Here is a 22,008-nt window from a genome sequence, read left to right on the forward strand (position 1 = left end):
TTGCATTCACTTCCTTACACTTATTTATTTTGCTTAAGTACATGTTTTACATTGTTTAGAAAATATTTTACATTGGTGCAATGAATGTTTTACACGAGTCCAATGACTATTTTACGCTCCTTAAGTACAAGCTTTATATTATTCAGTAAAGGTTTTACATTATTCAAAAAACATAAACAAAATAAACCAAAGGCCCATAGCAATTTGGGTCGTTGGAACGCCAGAACTGTCATATGAAGATGATGAACGTGGTGCAAGGATGCAATGATGATGAAGATGATTGAGAAAATGGAATGCCTATAGTCTAGCCTTGTTCCTTCTTTCCTCCTTTGATCTAGCCCATTCCTCTCTCTGAAGTCTTGAACAAAAGACTCATCTTTACCCCCTTCTTTAATTGTGCCCTGTGTCTTCAAAATGTGTTCTTGAATTTGAATAACCCAGCTATAGCTCGTAAGGGAAGAAATAAAAGGAGTAAGGATAATTTAGTAAATTCCAAAAAGTACTTTAAGGGCAATTTTGTCTCATGCATTCATGAACAGTAAAAATTGACATATTTGTAATAATTTTTGCCTAAAGGGTTTTTTAATGAGTTTGTTTTTAAGTGTTTACATTCTGGCAAATATAGTTTCCAAAAGTGTTTTTTAATTAAATTAACCTTAATTTATTCAACAAAGTTAACTTTTTTTTTCAGTTTTTTTATTTTTTTATTTTTCATCAAAAGAGCTAACTTTTTCTTCTTCTTTTTTTTTTTTTTGTAATTTATGATAGGTCTTTTCAAAAGAGATAATTTATTCAATAAAAATAATATATATTTATATTTTTGGTCTTATTAAAAGAGATAATTTATTCGTAATTTTTTTTAATCCTTTTTTCATATATATATTTTTTGGATCTTGGCAAAATGGATAATTTCTTAAATAAAGATATTTGTTTTGGATTTTTTTCTCTATTAAAAGAGATAATTTATTCAATAATCGTGTCATCTCAACAAACCAATCCTCACGGGCAGCTATCAAACTTATTGATGATTTTGTGAGGAATTACCTTTTATCTAACAAATTCTCCAACCGCAAGGATGGTAGATCGACGGCTGCTGTTTGGAGCCTTCCAAGTTCAGTCATTGGAGAAACCATGCCCTCTACTAGCTGATCCTCTTGGCCTACAATGTTCTGTTCTCCTTTCCCCTTTCTGTTGCTCAAACACCTTCTATGGTGCTGTTGCAACAATAGTTAGTTTGGTGGGCTAGGCTTATTGTTTTGGGTTTGTTTGGTAGGCTTGCTTAGCTTTGTGTGATGGGCCTTACTTAGCCTACTTTTGTTGTATTCTTTGTGGGTTTTATATATTTGATCCATTTACCCAAAAAAAAAAAAAAAAAGATGGATAATTTACTTTTTTAATGGGTACCTTTTTTCTCGGTCTGGTGAAAAGAGGCAATTTATTATTTATTCAATAGAAAAAAAACTTTTATTTTGAATAATTATTTTTTGTCCTATAAAAAATATATATACATTCAACAAAAACATATATATATATTTTTTATCTTGTCAAATAGAAACTTAAAATATGTAAGATGAGAGACAAAGAGAGGAATCTGAAAGGCCTTAATAATAATTATTTACTTGTAAAGTTAATAATTAACTATTTATAAAGTTCAGAATTAAATTATTAATTTTTATAAAAAAAATCATTAATTATTGATTAATATATATTTTTTAAATAGAGTGTTGAGTATCGCCTCCCAAAATTAAAAATTGGGGTCACGTCGTCAACTTTATATGTTGACAACTTTATATGTTGACATAGTTGATACTTTTTTAATAGTAACAACAACCATCTTCTTCTCTAAAGATAAAGGATGAATCACTCTAAGTCAATCCATTAGTATTTGTATTCGCTGCGACAAAACTATATAAATGATATACACCCGTCATATTTTCATACTTGAAGACACCAACACTCCACAAATGAAACCTCTACCGCTTTTATATGGTTACCAACTAAATATCAACTCTTTTAGCATCTTCCATCAAAATATCCAAGATTTTTATTATCTCTACAAGGTTTTCTATATTCTAAAATCCCCCACACTCAACAAGAATTAAGTCTATAGAAATCTTTATATATATATTAAAGACTCTAAAAACTAACTTTTAAGTTTATCATAGAGACATGTAATGTTCAATAAGCATTTGTGTCACTTATGGTGGCACAACCTCTCTCCAACTTGACATGGTGTGACACTGTATTATTATATATTACATAACACACCATGAAATGGAATGAATTAAGTTTTATGTAAAATTTATTTTTATCTAAGATTAAATATAAATTTTAAAGTAAATCCGATACTTATATTCTATTGTCAAAATATTAATTATGTATATTTTGGATTTATTTGGATTATACACGAGTTATTTAGCTTAAAGATAGACATTCATGTATAAGCGTGAATTCAGAAGAGAAATTTGAGGGAAAAAATGTAGAGCAGAAAAAGAAAAAAGAGGAGGAACCTTAGAGATAGAAAGGACGTAGGATAGCTAGGTTGATGAGTTATCTAGCACCTAAATCTAATAATAGAATAAATAGAATAAAATAAAAATCTTATTCTAAGTTAGTAAGTACTAACTTAAAGAAATATACTAACCATAACATTTGCACAATATAATAGGTTATTATAGATATTTGCGACAATGCCAACTTTGTAAGCGAACAAAGTTGGACTTGTGATGTGTCATCAGATGTCAATTAGTGATTTATTTGTAGCCTCTAAGAAGTAAATAAACAATAACTAACAATCTACCATGCAACGCACACAATAACATTTTTAGTGCAAAAGCAAAATAGAGAATTGAAATGATAAATAGGCAAAAGAGCAAAAAACTCTTTTTATCTATACAACTGTTGCATAATACTCTTTTGAATTATTTTTAGAAGCAAGTTGTCCCCCTTAACTATTAAAAACAAGTAAAATGCCTATTTTAAGGCCATCGGAAACAACTTTTCTACCAGCAAAGCGATACAATTAATAATTTACCCTTAGTTATTTATTTATTTATTATAAAAAATATAAAATTTACGGATGTGAAATACCAATAATGCCCTCAATAGTTAATACTATAAAATAAACAAAAACTTCAAAACATTATTAACAAGTTGGGACCGGAAGGAAAGAATCAAAAGTCCAAGTTTTCTTTCTTTTTGATTTTCAAATAATTTATTCACAGTGAAACCAAGAACAAGAAATAATTCATATCTTTATAATTGATAAAGGCTTTTTTAATGCATTTAAAGGACCGAATAATGCTTTGAATATCTAACCTAATGTATGCATATCACCAACCATGGGCTCAAGATTTCTCTAACTATAAAATCAAAACCTAATTAATCCTACAAGATACAATAAGATCTCAGATTTAGTTGGACGTGAACTGAATCGTGAATAAATGAACAAAAAGTCATCTAAGCAATCAAACTAAAAAAAATTAAAAATATATAGTCTAAAGAGAAACATCAAGAAAGAAACGCAAGAAATCAAGAACATACCACTGTCTTCATTGGAAGAATCCCAGGAATAGAATCCAAACGGATCGTCGCCAAGGAAATTGCCGGAATTCGAAGCTTTTGCTCTGAAATGGACGAAGGAAGAGAGCAATTGACGGTGAAGAAGAGAGAAATTGGCGAGCAAAGTGAGAGGTGAGGGAGAGAGAGAATGAAAGGTTTCTTTAGTGCGAGAAGAAGAAAGAGTGGCGAAGCAGAGGGTATCGGTTTCTGCCATTGTAGAGAGTGTGTGTGTGTTTAGAGAGAAAGGGGGGCTTTGGGGTTCGGAATTTGATGGATTTGGGAAAGGTCTGGCAATTAACAATTTGCCTCTTCACGAAACTCCTCTACTCACACCTCTCACCTCATGTGGCCAGTTATGAAGCCAATTCCAATCTCACCACCATCATTGATCACATGAAGCTCTGTTCCGGTAACAATCACCGGCGTCACTGCGGGCGATGGCAGCCTTACAGCTTTTCGTGATGGGAAAGACTGAAGAAGGAATATATATATATATATAAGGGCATTATTGGTATTTCACATCCATAAATTATATTTATTTTCTAATAAATTAATAAATAAGGATAAATTAGTAATTGTATCACTTTACCGGTTGGAAAGTTGTCTTCGATGACCTTCAAGGGGGTTTTTTACTTGCTTTTAATAGTTGAGGGGGGCAACTCGATTCTAAAAATAGTTTGGGGGGGGCATTATGCAACAATGGTATAGTTTAAGGGTGTTTTTTGCTCTTTTGCCTAATAAATATAATGATCACTTTGTTTAACTCTTAGGCTATGTTTGGTGTGCAGGAATGGAATGGAATGCAACTTGGAATGGAATGAGAATGCGAATGGAATGATGGAATGGAATAAGTATTACCATTTTAATGTTTGGTGTGATACGGTGAATCGTTATGGAATGAAATGATTATTACCATTCTATTGTTTGATTGACTATCATTAAATCTGGAATTGAATGATTTTTCTCAAAAATACCATTTTCATTACTTTTTAATAAAATCAATCTAATTAATATTTTGTTAGTACAATTTTATCCAAAAACGGATTGAATATTTAACCTAAGAAGCTGATGTAAAGGCTTATATATATATATATATATATATATATATATATATATATATAATATGGTTGAAGGTCCTGTAACTTTTATATTCAGAAGAGAGGGAAGGTGAAAGACCTTTACCACGTCTAATAAAGAAGCTGGAGAAGCGTGAAAAATAGAATATGAAAGATTTTTGGTCTATGCGAAATATTTTTGCCTTATTGGAATGTGATGAAAGGCTTATTAGGAATATTACAAAAATATTTAATCTTACTATGGAATGGAATGGCCATTCCATAGGTTTAGTAATGAAATGGATTTTCTTTCTCTGTAATGGATTTTCATTCAATTGGAATGGTCATTCCATTCCATTCTTGCACACCAAACAAATAACTGGTTGTAATGGGCATTCTATTCCGTTCATGCACACCAAACATAGCATTATGTCAATTAATTCTGATTGTAACTTAAGAGCCTCAATCAATGTGACTGTGACGCTAAGTCTAAGGCTTTGAACTTATATAAATGCAAAAACGTGGCCACAACCTAAGATTGTATCAATTATCTTATGTATATACAGGAAGGTCCAAAATAATGTACTAAAACTCAATTAGTCAACTACATTTTATTACTTTATCAGACTTAATCATAATTAATAATGTTAACTTTAATAGTCAATTTATTCTATAACACAGGTCAGATTCGTCGCCAATTCAAGACGATTTTTTATAATTTTGATATTGACACATGAATCAATATTTACGGTATCTGTCATTTTCTAGACCAGTGAAAAGGAAAGGAGTGAGAAAAAACAAATATATAGAGTAGAGACAACAATATATTTTGGATCTGAATATATATTTAATAAAAGCCATTCTCCATCCCATTTCTTTTGTTTTCCCCGCAGCAAGGCTACATACGGAAAATATAATCACAAGACTCAAATAGTATGGAACCTGTTCAACTTTTATTATTATTATTATTTATTTTAACAATCAAAAGCTTTACTTTACCCTCCCATTAATTTTATAATTTCAATATAACATCACGAAGACCTTTAGACATCATAAAATCATGTATTTATTTATACGTAGAAAAAAATAATATTTTAAATTTATATTAATTTTTAAATTTATATATTTTTTGTTTTTTAATTCCCATAAGTTGAAAAATAAATATGGTATTGTATTGTGGTAGTAGTAGTGAAGATGGTGATGGTGTAGATATGGCGGTAGTGGTTGAGATTGCAAGGAAGATGGAAGAGATTAAGGAAGAGAGAGATTGAATAAAGTTATTCACTAATTATGATAAATTGACTATAAAAATTAACATTATTAACAATAGTTAAGTCTGATAAAGTAATAAAGTGTAATTGACTAATTGAATTTTAGTATTAAAAATTTGTTATTTCAGATCGCATGAGAGCCTTCCTCATATATATATATATATATATATATATATTGCATCTAGCAACATTTTTTACATTAAAAAATTTTCCTTCTTATTTTTGGTCAAAGATTCACTGTAAGCACCATGAAGCAGATGATACACTTGATATTATAATATTATTGGTGTGTATGTCTAGTTGGGGTGCTTGGATGACGTGTCATACACAGAATGTGTGATGTGAACCATTAGGCAGTACAACACAAATTACTACAGGGGTCAAGATGATCCGAATTTCTTATTTGTGTATAGTGTATTCAGAGGGGTTGTAATGTGAAAAACACCATCCAATATAGATATAGTGCATTTCTATATCTATATTATTATTAAATATACAAAGAATTTCAGTATTTTAATATTTAATATTTATTTATTAATATAAAAAAATATTTATTAATTGTTTTAGCAGTTCGGTATTTATTTATTAATATAAAAAAATATTTATTAATTAATATGAAAAGAGTTTTTATAAAAATAGTTTTTATAAAACTATAACACAAATTACCTAATAAAATTTCAGAGTTTATATAAAACTCTAACGCAAATTATCTAATAAAATTTCAGTTACCTATTTTATTTTCTATAAAACTCTATCACATATAACGTGTGTGTGTGTGTGTGTGTGTATTAGGTTGTGGTGTGCATATTTTTTCTTTTCTCTTTATAATTGGTCTTTGTTAGTTTTTTCTTTACTTTTTCTTTTTATAAGCATTATTATTAAGTTATTTTTATTATTTTTTCTCTTTCTAATTGATGTTTATGTTTAGAAGTAGTTGATTTGTTTTATTTTTATTTTCTCTTTTTAATTGATGTTTCTAATTGATGTTTAGAAGTAGGGATGGCAATTTGACCCGCCCCCGCGGTTATCCACCCCACCCAGCATCGCTTTTGGCGATTTTGGGGGACCGTTTTGCTTATTTGGGCAAGGATGGTTTGATGTAATAAAAACCCGCGCTGGTTTGGTGCGGCGGCGGGGGGAGGTCGCTCCGCGCCGCGCCGCCCCATTTAGATAGACAAATTACTTAAGTACCCTTATTTTATTAGTGTATATATTTCCCACTATATATTAAGTACCATATATAACAATATTAAAGTAACAAATGAATTTGATTAAAAGTAAATTTGCAATTGTGAAGAATTGAAGATGAGGGAAAAAAAAAAAAATAGAGCAAATCTATTTCAACAATAAATAAATTATGGTCTTAAACGGGGTGGGATGGGTACCCGCGGGGGTAAAAATGTTAAACGGCTATGGGGATGGGGTGGAAAGTTTTCTTGTTTTGACGGTTTTGGGTGGGAATAGGAGCGGAGTTTTTAAACGGTTGTGGGGGTGGGGAGGGTACACCCGCCCAAACCCACCCCGTTGTCATCCCTATTTAGAAGTGGTTGATTTTTTCTTCTTTTTTATTTTATTTTATTATTTTTGGTTTATTCTTAATTTATTATTATTTTGAGTCATTATTGTTTTTTTTTTTTTTTTTTTCAGAAGTATCATTCTTCTTTTTTCTTTAGTTTTTATTTTTATTTTACTCTTTGTAAGTATACTTTGGATGGTTCAAAATTTGTTATTCTTAATTTGTTGTATTGAGAAGGTTGGATTGTTAATTTTTTTCTTTACTTTTTCTTTTTAGAAGCATTATTTATAACCTGTATATATATATATATATATATTGGCTGGTATACCCACCCGGGCTACAAATCAGGGATGCTGTCGACGGCCCCACACCTCAACTACAATTTCAGTTGAGGGTTGTATATATATATATATATATATATATATATATTAGGTCAGGCTTGTGGTGTGCATATTTTTTGTTTTCTCTTTATAATTGGGCTCCGTAAGTTTTTTCTTTACTTTTTCTTTTTATAAGCATTATTATTATGTTATTATTATTATTATTTTTTCTTTCTAATTGATGTTTATGTTTAGAAGTAGTTGATTTGTTTTATTTTTATTTTCTCTTTCTAATTGATATTTCTAATTGATCTTTAAAAGTGGTTGATTTTTTTTTTCTTCATTTTTTTGTTTTATTATTTTTGGTTCATTCTTAATTTATTATTATTTTGAGTCATTATTATTTTTTTTTTTCTTTTTCAGAAGTATCATTCTTCTTTTTTCTTTAGTTTTTATTTTTATTTTACTCTTTGTAAGTATACTTTGGATGGTTTAAAATTTGTTATTCTTAATTTGTTGTATTGAGAAGGTTGGATTGTTAATTTTTTTCTTTTTTTTTTTTCTTTTTAGAATTATATATATATATATTAAGTCAGGCGTGTGGTGTGCATATTTTTTCTTTTCTCTTTATAATTGGTCTCCGTAAGTTTTTTCTTTACTTTTTCTTTTTATAAGCATTATTATTATGTTATTATTATTATTATTTTTTTCTTTCTAATTGATGTTTATGTTTAGAAGTGGTTGATTTGTTTTATTTTTATTTTCTCTTTCCAATTGATGTTTAGAAGTGGTTGTTTTCTTCATTTTTTTATTTTTTTATTTTTGGTTCATTCTTAGTTTATTATTATTTTGAGTCATTATTGTTTTTTTTTTTTTTTTTCTTTTTCAAAAGTATCATTCTTCTTTTTTCTTAAGTATTTATTTTTATTTTACTCTTTGTAAGTATACTTTGCATGGTTCAAAATTTTTATTCTTAATTTGTTATATTGAGAAGGTTGGATTGTTAATTTTTTTCTTTACTTTTTCTTTTTAGAAGCATTTTTTTTTTTTTTCTCTTTTTAATTGATGTTTAGAAGTGGTTGTTTTGTTTCATTTTAATTTTATTTTTCTAATTGATATTTAGAAGTGGTTGATTTGATAAGTTTACTTTTGGATTGTGATTGTTTTTCTTTGTTTCAATGTTTTTTGTTTTGGGTTAGACTTGATTTTGAATTGAATTTGTACGTTGTTGAAAAGTTTTTATATGTTTTTTTTTTCAATTTTTATTATATATTTTTTTTGATTCATTCTTAATATATTATTTTTTATATGTTATTTCTTTTTCAATTATTATTATTATTATTTATTTTTGATTCACTCTTAATATATGATTTTGAGTCTTCGATGCTGTGTTATAATTGTGTTGTAATCTCGGCAGTGGTAGTGTACATTTATCAACACGTTTCATTTAATTACCTTTCAACGCATTAAGAACACTTATTAATTTTTTTGGTTTGTTAAGTATCTCACTCTCGAAAAGATAATGGAAGGTATTTAAAATTTTACCATAATGATAAATAATTTTTTTTTTTTTTTTAAATTTTTCTTACCATTTCCTTGTGACAAAAAATAAATTTGAGAATTCAAATTTTCAAATCAAATAGGTTGGTAGATTCTTTCCTTTTCTTAATGTCCACTTTCATATTTCCAAAGGTCAAGGTCATGTTACCATTTCTACAATGCAGTAGCTAAGAATACAAATTTCTATAATGAAAATAAAATAATTTCTATAAAATTTACCACAAATTAGCAATTTTATTTTTTATAAAACTCTATCACATTATCTATTTATTACAAGTTTTATAATAAAATAAAATCTAATTATCTATTTATTACGAGTTTTATAATAAAATAAAATCTAATTAGATAAGGATATATTTAAAGAAAATGAAATAATTTCAATAAAACTCTACCACAAATTACCTATTTTATTTTCAATAAAATTCTATCACATAATTCACTTTTGACAATGATATATTTAAAGAGTTTCTAAAAAACTCTAACACAAATTACCTATTTATCTATTTGTTATTAGTTTTTTAATGAAAGGAAATCTATTTAAACAAAAATTATAAATATAAAAAAAATATTTATTAATTGATATAAAAAGAGATTTTAAAAGAGTTTCTATAATACTCTAACACAAATTACCTATTTATTATTAATTTTTTAATGAAAGGAAATTTATTTCAACAAAAATTATAAATATAAAAAATATATATTAATTAATATAAAAAGAGATTTTAAAAGAGTTTCTATAAAACTCTAACACAAATTACCTATTTATCAATTTATAAGTTTTTAATAAAAGGAAATCTAATTAGACAAGAATTATTAATATAAAAAATAAATAAATTACCAAAAAAATTATTTCAAATTACATAATAAAATTCAAAATTCAAATTTACCTAATAAAATTAAAATTATCTAAAAATTTATTTCAAAATATAAATAAAAAATATTAATTAATTGATATAAAAGGAGTTTTTAAAAGAGTTTCAATAAAACTCTAACACAAATTATCTATTTATCTATTTATTATGAGTTTTTTTAATAAAATAAAATCTAATTAGATAAAAATTAGTAATATAAAAATATATTTATTAATTGATATAAAAAATAATAAAATCTCTCTAATACTCTACCACAAATTACATTTTATTATGAGTTTTTTAATAAAAGGAAATATAATTAGACTAAGATATATTTAAAGAAATAAAATAATTTGTATAAAACTCAACCACAAATTAACTATTTTATTTTCAATAAAATTTTATCACACAAATTATCTATTTATTATGAGTTTTTTAATGAAAAAAAATCTAATTAGAGAAAATTTATTAAAATAAAAAAATATTTATTAATTGATATAAAAAGAGATTTTAAAAGAGTTTCTATAAAATTCTAACACAAATTAACTATTTATCAATTTATTATGTATTTTTTAATAAAAGAAAGTCTAATTAGACAAGAATTATTAATATAAAAAATATTTATTAATTCATATAAAAAAAATATATATTTCTAAAACCCTAACACAAATTACCTTTTATTATGAGTTTTTTAAGAAAAGAAAATCTAATTAGATAATAACTATTAATATAAAAAAAATATTTATTAATTGATATAAAAAGAGTTTTTAAAAGAGTTTCTATAAAACCCTAACGCATTTTACATATTTATCTATTTAGTATGAGTTTTTTTAATAAAAGAAAATCTAATTAGACAAGAATATATGTAAAGAAAATACAAAAATTAATATAAAATTTATCACAAATTATTTTCTATAAAACTTTATGACATTATCTATTTATTATGAATTTTTTAATAAAATAAAATCTAATTAAATAAGAACATAATTAAAAAAAATAAAATAATTTCTATAAAACTCTACAACAAATTAGCTATTTTATTTTTTTATAAAACTTTATCACATATAACCTGTATTTACATATTTATTATAAATATATTTAAAGAAAATAAAATAATTTCTATAAAACTCCACCTAAAATTACCTATTTTATATATAAAAAAAATAGAATAATTTTCCTAATACTTTATCACATATAACCGATTTATTTTGAATATATTTAAAGAAAATAAAATAATTTCCATAAAACTCTACCACAAATTACCTCTTTTATTTTCTTTAAAACATTATTACATATAACCTGTATATATTTATTTATTATGAGTTTTTTAGTAAAATAAAATATAGTTAGACAAGGATATATTTTTAAAAAATAAAATAATTTTTTAAAGTAGTTTTTATAAAACTGTAACACAAATTATCTATTTATCTATTTATTATGAGTTTTTTAAAAAAAGAAAATCTAATTAGACAATAATTGTTAATATAAAAAAATATTTATTAATTGATATAAAAAATAAAATAATTTCTCTAAAACTATACCTCAAATTACCTTTTTATTATGATTTTTTTAATAAAAGAAACTCTAACTCGACATGTATTTAAAGAAAATAAAATAATTTCTATAAAACTTTAACACAAATTACCTAATTTATTTTCAATAAAATTCTATCACATTAGATAAGGATATGTTTAAAGAGTTTCTATAAAATTCTAACACAAATTACCTACTTATATATTTATTATGAGTTTTTTAAGAAAAAAAAATTCTAATTAGAGAAGAATTATTAATATAAAAAATATTTATTAATTGATATAAAAATAGTTTTTAAAAGAGTTTTTATAAAATTCTAACACAAATTACCTATTTATCTTTTTATTTTGAGTTTTTAATAAAAGGAAATCTAATTAGATAAGAATTATTAATATAAAAAATATTTATTAATTGATATAAAAAATTAAATAATATTTCTAAAACTCTACCGCAAATTACCTTTTATTATGACTTTTTTTTAATAAAAGTAAATCTAATTAGACATGAATTATTAATATAAAAAATACTCTATAAAACTCTACCACAAATTAGCTATTTTATTTTATTTTAGTATTTCAGTATTTATTTATTAATTTAAAAAATATTTATTAAATGATATAAAATGAATTAAAATAAAAAAATTCTATAAATAAAGTGAATTAAAATAAAAGAGTTTCAAATCAATATTAAAACAACTGAAAAATAGGTAAAATAGGTAATTATTTAATAAATTAATTTACCAAATTAAAAAATAAGCTACAAAACATTCATCACGCGTGCCTTTTCCTTGTAACATATAAAATGTGTGTGTATATATATATATAGTGGCGTTCAATTGCTCCCTAGTGAGCATAGAGTAGTATACTCACTTTTAATCCTGACCTTAGAATCTAAATCTACGGTAATTAATTAATCAGTGTTTACTTTTTATATTCAAGGCAATCGCTTTTTTTTTTATATTTTATTTTTATTACCATTATATATTATTAATAGGAAATGACAAAACTAGACATGCTTTTAATATAAACAAATTAAAACCAAATTGGTTAGGATTTCCTTCCCATCCGAATTCTTATAACATACCAATTAAAAATAAAAAAATTTAATTATTTCCAATTCCTTCGACGATAGAAGGTTAAAAGGCAACCACATCTGAAAAAAAAATAATAATAATAATAATGAAATTTCCAATCCCATTAGCTTTGAATTGCCACGGCGCATTTCACCTCCATCACCACCACCTCCACCGCCTACCCCGCCATTGCTGCCACCTCCACCACCGCTGGCGGTAGTGGAGGTGGCGGCAGTGGCGGGGTATGTGGTGGCAGCAATGGAGGTGGCGACAGTGGCGGGGTAGGTGGCAGCAGTGGCTGGGTAAGTGGTGGCAGCGGTGGAGGTGGCGGCAATGTCAGGGTAGGTGGTGGAGGTGGTCCATTCCCTTTCTTTTTCATATTTTATATATTGGGTTACATGATTTGATGATTTTGCTTATCTTTGAATTCATTTTTATGCACACACATACAAATAAACATATTTTGAGAGTACAACATTCCTTTGTAATTGGATTATTCACTAAGTAATTGTTTCACAGGCATAAATTAATTACAAAGTTGAGAAGGGGACGATTGTGTTTTAATTTTTCAACTGGTATGCTTTGAGAATTCCCTTGCTGAACGGATAGGAACGAAGGGAATTGGAAATAATTAATTTTTTATTTTTAATTGGTATGCTTTGAGAATTCGGATGGGAAGGAATTCGTATACAAGAAAATCCTAACCAATTTGGTTTTAATTTGTTTCCATTAAAAACATGTATAGTTTTGTCATTTCCTATTAATAATATATAATGGTAATAAAAAAATAAAAAAAATAAAAAAAAAAGGATGCAGTTGCCTTAAATATAAAAAGGAAACACACATTAATTAATTACCGTAGGATTAGATTCTAAGGTCAGGATTAAAAGTAAGTATACTACTCTATGCTCTTCAAGGAGCAATTGAATGTCACTGTATATATATATACTCTTATATTTTGAAAAAAATATTGCACATTGTTGGGGTGACCAAAGATCAGACCGAATCAGACATTAAACCTAGGGAAAATTGCATTTAAGCAGCTTTAAGAGTCGTAAATCACAAAATAATTTATTTTAATAGTTTTGTTTTCACTTTTGTTGAATTAAGCAAAATGATTACGTATACATTAAAAATAATTGCTTAGGTCTAAAATGCCCTCTAAACTCTTATTCTAAAATGCCAAATTATCCTTACTAAATTAAATAATTTTTTCATTATAAAAATTTAGAAAATAAATATGGTGAAAGGCGGTTCAATGGTTGATACAGACACGTACAATTTTCTTATCATATCTCAATTCTGATGCTCTACCTTTTTCCTTTTTATTTGGATCTCTATGGTTGTTTCGGCATGCAGTTGAATTTGATATATCCATCCCAAGCATTCAATGTCTGCTTAACGTCTTAACTGAGTTATGCTTGCCTTTTTTTTTTTTTTTAGCTCTATTACTCCCATTGGATTGGAATGGAACATTGGAGAATTTGGTATGGCATAACTGGTTTAGTGTTAATATTACCAAAGGCGGAGTTACAGAAGGGTTAATCTGGGCAGGGCTGTAACTTGGACTGGCTAACCAAACCCAAACCAGAAATTTTGAAATTTGGGCTTTAAATTCATAAATCGGGCTCATGTTCGAGTTGGGTTTTGTCAAAACCCAGACATGTTAAGGTTGGGCTCAGGCTCAACCCAAACCCAACCTAACCCAAAATAAAAAGAATTTCTTTTTCTTTTTCTTTTTCTTTTTCTCTCTTCTTTCTCTTTCTTTCTTTGCCGCCGTCCCCTCTGCTGTCGTCGCCGCCAGCCAAGTTGACAGATCTAGCATCCACAAGAATTTCAAGTTTCCAATCTCAAACAGGATCAAGCTAAAAAGTTGATCCATCACCACTGCCGTCCTTCCGCCTCTGCCTCTGTCGCCGCTGCCGTCACATCCAAAAATAAAAACAAAACCCATACATACAAGTTAGCAGTTGCAGAGAGAGAGGGGGACAAGCTTGAGAGTTGAGAGACAGCGGCTGAAGCGTGCGAATGGCGAACCCGAACTGGAACAGCGGACGATGGAAACTGAAATATATGGGTTTTGATTTTTTAATCAATCTGAAATGATATGCCAATATGGGTTTTGATATAGGTAATAGGTTTTGAACTTTTAATTCTTGCATACAGATAGATAAACTGAAATATATGGGCTTTGAACTTTTGATTCTTGTAGATTTTGTAGTTTACAGTTGCACAGAGAGAGAGAGGGGGCAAGTTCCGTTCCGACCCGATCGACCCTCCCGAAAATGTTCGTTCCAGGTTATAACCATAACCCATGTTTGGTACAATTCGGGCTGGCCCAACCTAACCCGATTTCGGGTTGAGGTTGGGTTAGGTTAGGCCAGCCCAACTTGCAGCCCTAATCTAGGCTATAGTTCAGGTCAAAAAAAAAAAAAAAAAAAAAAGTACTACTGTACATCATTTCAATGTTTGATCTATATGCAATATTATTCTTCCTCTCAGTTCGGTTCACTTTGCAATCCTAACTTCGCCCCTGTATATTACCATCATTATTTGGTGCCTTGGGTTCATTACTAGTACTATCTGTTACTATTTGGGTGCATTTGGATAATGGCAACTATTTTTTTAAAAAAAAAAAATTTGTCATGAATTCTCACAATCACTTTGAGAGGTAGAGTTAGGGATGGCAACGGGACGGAGTTGTGGTGGAGTTGGCTAAATCATACTCCGTTCCGTTAAAACATTTATCATATCAACTCCGCCTCTACTCCGGAACGAGTTTGTAATTGTTATACCATTTTCACCCCTATTCCGGTAGACAAAATACCGACTCCATCCCATATACTCCGTTTAATTGTGGGGTACGGCGGGGGTGGGCCGGGTAATGCCACTTTTATTATGTAGTAAAAAAAAAAAAAAAATAGCCCAATGTGCTCAAATTGGGCTGATAAATAAGTTAGCCCAACTTTTAAATTACTAAGTATTGAATATTAATATATTAACAGGCACTTCTAGTAAAGTAACAAGAGTCTTACAAATATATATATATATAAAAAATAAAAAAAGTTTAAAAAAACATATATAATCGGGGCTGGGTCATCACTAAATCCGTCCTCGCCCCAAACCCGTTTTGAGTTTTCAATTATTTTACTACACCCATCCCAACCCATTTAATGGCCACTAAATCCACCCCATTAAGGGCGGGGTGAAAACCCGCCGGGTCGGAGGAAATTGCCATCCCTAAGTAGAGTAGATACCATGGGTCATAAGACCTTGTTAAATAATGGCCACTAGAAATATTTGTTCATTATAATTATTTAATGTTCAGGATACTAAAATTATTTTATTGAATTGCATTGTTAAGTAGTGTATTATTACAGTAAGTTATGTAGTATCATTTTCTTCAATTTCCACATGCGTGGCTCGAAACCAACATTATTATTATTATTATTATTTATAAACTTGCTCCTTTGTTTCAAAACTTCACTACAAAGAACCCTGCATATTATTAGTTTTTAGCAGAGATTTATTATTTTGATTTTGGAATAAGGGTATTGAGGGCATTTTGGACATCAATAATGGTCCTCAATGCATATATAATTAATTTGTTTAATTCAACCAAAGTGAAAAATAAACTTTTTAAAATAGATCATTTCGATACCTACGAAATGATAAAAATTGTATCCAATCTGATCCGTTACTTTACAGATCGAATCAGATTAAACCTTTACACATATTAGATTGGATTGATTCCACATATTGGCCCAATTGAGGGTTTTTTTTTTTTTTTTTTTTTGGGCCAAAGAGCCCAATATTATTATTTTTTAATCATGATCTAATAAATGAATTATTAACAACCTTATTAGCACTACAAGCAATGCAAATATTGAAAAATCCAAATCTTAGCCGTTGGAGACCCATGTGCTAGTCACATGACCTCAAATCCCTCAACAATACCAATGTTACCCTTTATGTGTTTCTAAATTGTCCCTCCCACAATTCTATATATATTTCAAAATCATCGCTTATATTCTTAGTTCAATACATATATGTTAGTGGAGCTCTTTACACAATCTTGCACTACCCATGAAAATAAATGCTTTCCACGAATCTATTCGATCAAATATAAGTTTCCAAATGAATGGAATTGGTGCAACCGAGCGTGTGTACAATATAATGCACAACACTTTAGGTTTAGAAATAATGTCAAGTGGGCACCATATTTTAAAATTTATAAAACCACTAAACACTTATACTATGGAGTATGAAATGAGCAGGGATCGTCCCAAGAGATCTAAACAATTATAGGTTTTTCATAATTGAATTCTACTTTACTGCTTATGTGATTGCTAAAAAGGTTTGGTTTTGTGATTAGACTAATTTTAAGTTAAATGATTGTAATAAAATAATGGAGTTTAAAATATTGGAAAGAGACTAATGGTGTAGGATTCACCACTAAGCACATTCCCTAACTCACTAACTTTCAACTAATTGGGAAAATAAAAGGTATAATCTAAATGTGGCTAACAATTGTAATGAAAAGTATGAAGCATCAATTTAAAGCTTAAATCGTTTACCTAATGACAATTAACTAAGTGTAAATCAATTCACCAATTAAAAGCATGATCCATCAATTCAATTAGCAATTTCAACTCACATTAATCTAGAGGATAATGTAATTGTGGCAAAAAGTATAGAATTCAAACAAAAGTATGGATGGTCTACTTACCTAATAATTAAATTGCAATTAAATTAATTAAACTTAAATTAAACTAATTAAACATGAATTTAAAACTAATTAGACATAAATTAACCTAAATATGTAGTGCCATCCATCAAATAGAAGTAATTTTTCATCAATTTAAACACGATTACAACTAATTAAAACAATGCATAGCCATTACAAGATTCAATTCACAAAGAAATCAAGTGTAAAGATTAATTATCAATCAAAAATATATAAGACAATATGAAGTTGACATAGATAATCAAATGAAAGAATTAATTTATATTTCAAGGCTATACAAAAATTACACAAATAAATCACCAAAAAGTGAAAGAGAGAAAGTTTAGGTTACATGCTTAGGGTTTATCCAACCCTAAGTAGAAGAATCAGCCACTCATGATTGATGGATTCAAAGACGGAACAATCTCCATCATCTGCTTCATCATCTCTGAGCTTCCTCTTCCTAACCCTAACATGTTCTTCCTTTCTCCTCTTTTACATGTTTTTCCAGAGAGCATAAAAATAATACGATACAGAAAAAAAAAATAAAACCTAAAATCCTATTAATAAATTAAAAACTCACTTAAATAAAATAATAACTAACCATAAACTAATGGCTCATTGGGCCTTAAGTAACAAACCCTATTAAAGCCCATAAGTTACAAAAATAAGCCCAAAATAAGAAAATCCTGTAATGCTGCCAGGTACTGGGGGATTGATCCCACAGCCTTGGGGATTGATTCCCTAAGGGCATTTTTAGTTCTGTGAATAGTGGGGGATCGATCCCCCAAAGTTGAAAATTTTCTTTAAGCCTTATTTAGCTCCATTTTGGCCCCGGGCTAATTGGATTGCTTCTTCATCTTTGGGAACATCATCAAAGGCCCGAGATTGACCGCCTTTGAAGAATAAACACACTATACGAGCAATGGACTGCGACCTTTTTTTGCCATTTTCTGAACTTTTTCTGAATGTCTTTGCTTGACTCCAAAAAGGCTTTAGTGAACCAAAATTAGTCCGTTTGAACCTTATTGACCTGAAATTGACAAAAACATAAATTAGAACTAAAACATGAAAATAAGATAGATGCAATGACTAAAATACCTGGTGGTTGTCGCACTCCGAACCCAAAGTTTATGCAATGTGGCCAAGTATTACATTTAAAAATTGCCACTACTACCTTTCACTAAAAATATAACTAGTGCGAGTAGGGATCGTCCCAAGGGATTGAGTGTCGTACTAGGTTGAGGAATCAAAATTAGGGTTAGTAGGTCGAGTGATCAAAATAGTGGTTGGTTGGTTGAATTAAACTAGATACAATTTAAATTAAAGTAAACAATAATGCAATAGAGAGAATAAAAGAGAGAGAGAGAGATCTTGGGGTTTAGAGATCACCACTAAACATATCTTTTCTACACCTTTAATGAATGATTAATGAGGGGAAGAGCATGTATTGCAACAAATAGTGTGTGTGTGGTTGTTTTAATAAGCATGGATGGCAAATTAAGCATATATTGTCTAAACAACATGGTGGATAGCACAACATATCAAATTAAGCCATTAATCATTTCTTTAAGCTCACAATCCAAACACATCACAAGGTTAGAGATATATGTTACTTGTTTTTCATAAGTATGGAACATCAACAACAAGTATGAATTGTCCTCCCATTTAACAACTACACTACAAGTAAGCTAATGACATGAAATTAAGCTAATTAAACTAACGAAGAGGTACAATCCATCAAGCAATGAGTATGAACCATCAAATAAACCACAAGAACATGACATTAAGCACTATGTCTTGACAATCTCTAGATCTATAGCATCAATACACGTAGACATACATTAATAACACAAGAAATAGAGACAAACACATAAATATCTATTCTAGCATACATAAACATATGAATAGAATGAAATGGTTAATTGGAAGCATTAAATCACATAAATCATTGAATAAACAAGATCTATATAAATAAAAATGTCAAGACATGAATTACAATACAAATCCCCTCAAAAATACATAAATCACGAAGTAGAAAGCATGCTTAGGGCTAACTTTAGCCCCAAGAGGATGTCTAGCCACTCATGGATGATGTCCTCCAACCCTCAAAGGCAAGCTTCCATGAAAGAAATCTGCTCCTTGGTTGATGAAGAGTCTCTAATTGTGTCTCTAGCTTCCTCCTCTTCTTTGCTTCCTCCCTAAGAGTTCTCTAAGGTATAATAAAATATGATGTAATAAAATAATCCTTATCCTTATATAGGTAGGTCAAATGACACCCAAAATGAGCTGCGGTTGTACAGCAAATATTCCCCAATGATTGGATAAAGGACAACTTTTTGTGAGCTGGAAATTTAACTTTTTCGCACTGGAGGAAGTTCAATCGATCGAACATTGGACTTAGATCGATCGAACATGGCTGAGATCTATCGAACTTAGGCTGGATCGATCCACTGTGGCGGCGCCTTTTTGGATAAAAAACAAATCTGAGATATTTTGAAGATATTTTTTAGAAAAGGACAAAAGCGGTTGGTAGGGTGGTTCAACTGGATAAGATCAATCATTTGGATAAGGACAAGAATGTTCGATCGATCAGAGAAGGAAGTTGGATCGATCGAACTTTTGAGATCTTTGAATAGGAACAAACATGGCTCAAATCCATCTTGAAGTGCTGAGATCGATGAAAGTTGGATTGATCGAACTTTTCTTGAGATCGATCAAAGTTGCTGAAATTCCATCCCTTTGCTTCCTTTTGCTCTACTTTGCTCCTTTCTTTGATTCATCCCAGAATTGCTTCAATTATGCTCTTATTTGGCTGAATTAGCTTGTTTTGGGAATAAGTACATGAAAATGGAAATAACACGAAATCAATATAAAACGGTAAAATAAGATAGATAAAGATCCTAGAATACCTAAGCTTAAGGGGTTTAAATATACACTTTTCAGCGCTCATCAATACCCTAGTTTAGGTGCTGAAATGTGCAACATTTAAGCACTGATCAGGAATCTCGTGACTCAAGCCTCTTCCATCCAATTTGTAAGAATCATCCCTTTCATCAAATTATTATGTAAAGAGAGGAGTCGTACTCTCTCTTTGCATTATAATTTCTCATCCACGCCCAACTCGTCCCGATTGCTCGAACACCATTTGGATTCCACAACCACAATCACAAACGCCAATGCCCAATTCACTTGTAAATAAACCAACACCACCATGTTAGAAGTATATATAGAGAGAAATACAATGTACTGTACTAATATGTGATTATGAATACAAGAATACAAAAATGTATATATAGTTAAGGATGTAGGGATAGGTGTATGAGTGTTGCCTAAGTAAACCATTACATGGTAACTATAAATTGGTGAGGCGGTTGTTGTATATGGGAAAACTTTAACCCTAATATTATCTGGCATCTCTACTCAAAATTAAGATGGATTATATGAAACCATCTTGAGTTTAGAAAGAAGATCTCGAAAATGGCCTGGTGGAAGTGATTTGGTGAAGACACCTGTTATCTAATCATGAGAAATAATGGACCGTAACTGTAAGGTCTTCTGAATAAAGTAATGACGAACAAGATGAGATTCAATCTCAATGTGTTTGGTGCACTCGTGAAAAACATCATTGTGTGTAATCTGGATGGCACTCATATTATCACAACAGATAGGAGTGGTTGTGGATGAGGAAACTCCAATGAAGGAGCCAACATAACCACATAAGCTCAGAAATAGTATCAGCAAGTGCCCTGTACTCAGTTTCTGTAGTATATCGAGCAACCACAGTCTGTTTCTTACTGCGCCAATAGATTATTGAATCACTAAGAAAGAAACAAAAACCTGTGGTGGAACTACGATCTGTTGGATCTCTTACCCAGCTTATATCTGAATAGGCACGGAGAATGAGTGATTATTAAAAAAAAAAAAATGAAACCCGTGAAACATATATAGTGCCTTTGAGGTAGCAAAGAATGCGAAGAATTGCAGCAAAATGAGTAGATCTAGGGGCAGCCATGAATTGACTAACTATATGGACGACATGAGAGATATCTGGATGGATAACAGTGAGATCAACCAGATTACCAACCGTCTATACAATGTATCATCTCGAAGAGATTCGTCATCATGTAGATTAAGTCTAGTATTGTGCTCAAGTGGTGTATCAACAATCTTGCTATTGGTTAAGCTTGCTTTTGAAAGAAGATCTGATATGTATTTTGCCTGTGTGAGGTAGTAACCATATGTAGTTGTAGTGATCTCAAGACTAACAAAATAATTGAGGGGTCCAAGATCTTTCATCTCGAACTGATTACTGAGAAACTGTTTGATCTCTTGAACTCCCGTTAAATCATCTCTAATGATGATCATATCATCAACATAAAGTAAAAGAAGAATGATACGTACCTCGATCAATACATTGGATAAATTAAGATGAGTCATAATAGCTTGTAGAGAATCTAATACGAGAGATAGTCTGACTTAATTTGGCAAACCAAGCTCAAGGTACTTATTTGAGACCATACAGAACACATCTAAATCGACA

At 29.3% G+C, this 22,008-nt stretch overlaps 1 long non-coding RNA gene across 1 annotated transcript; it reads right to left on the reverse strand.

Annotated features, from left to right (window-relative positions):
• Nucleotides 1-4,012, reverse strand: LOC132274106 (uncharacterized). The gene is made up of 2 exons (XR_009470335.1): nucleotides 3,544-4,012; nucleotides 1-441 (listed from the first exon to the last, which is right to left on the reverse strand). It is a non-coding gene; the product is annotated as an uncharacterized LOC132274106 (long non-coding RNA).
• Between the last annotated feature and the right edge of the window lie 17,996 nt (nucleotides 4,013-22,008).

This window comes from Cornus florida, unplaced genomic scaffold (genome assembly GCF_030987335.1).
Source record: "Cornus florida cultivar Cherokee Brave unplaced genomic scaffold, ASM3098733v1 CherokeeBrave_3.0.0_Hap2_Chr09, whole genome shotgun sequence".
Lineage (NCBI taxonomy): Eukaryota > Viridiplantae > Streptophyta > Magnoliopsida > Cornales > Cornaceae > Cornus > Cornus florida.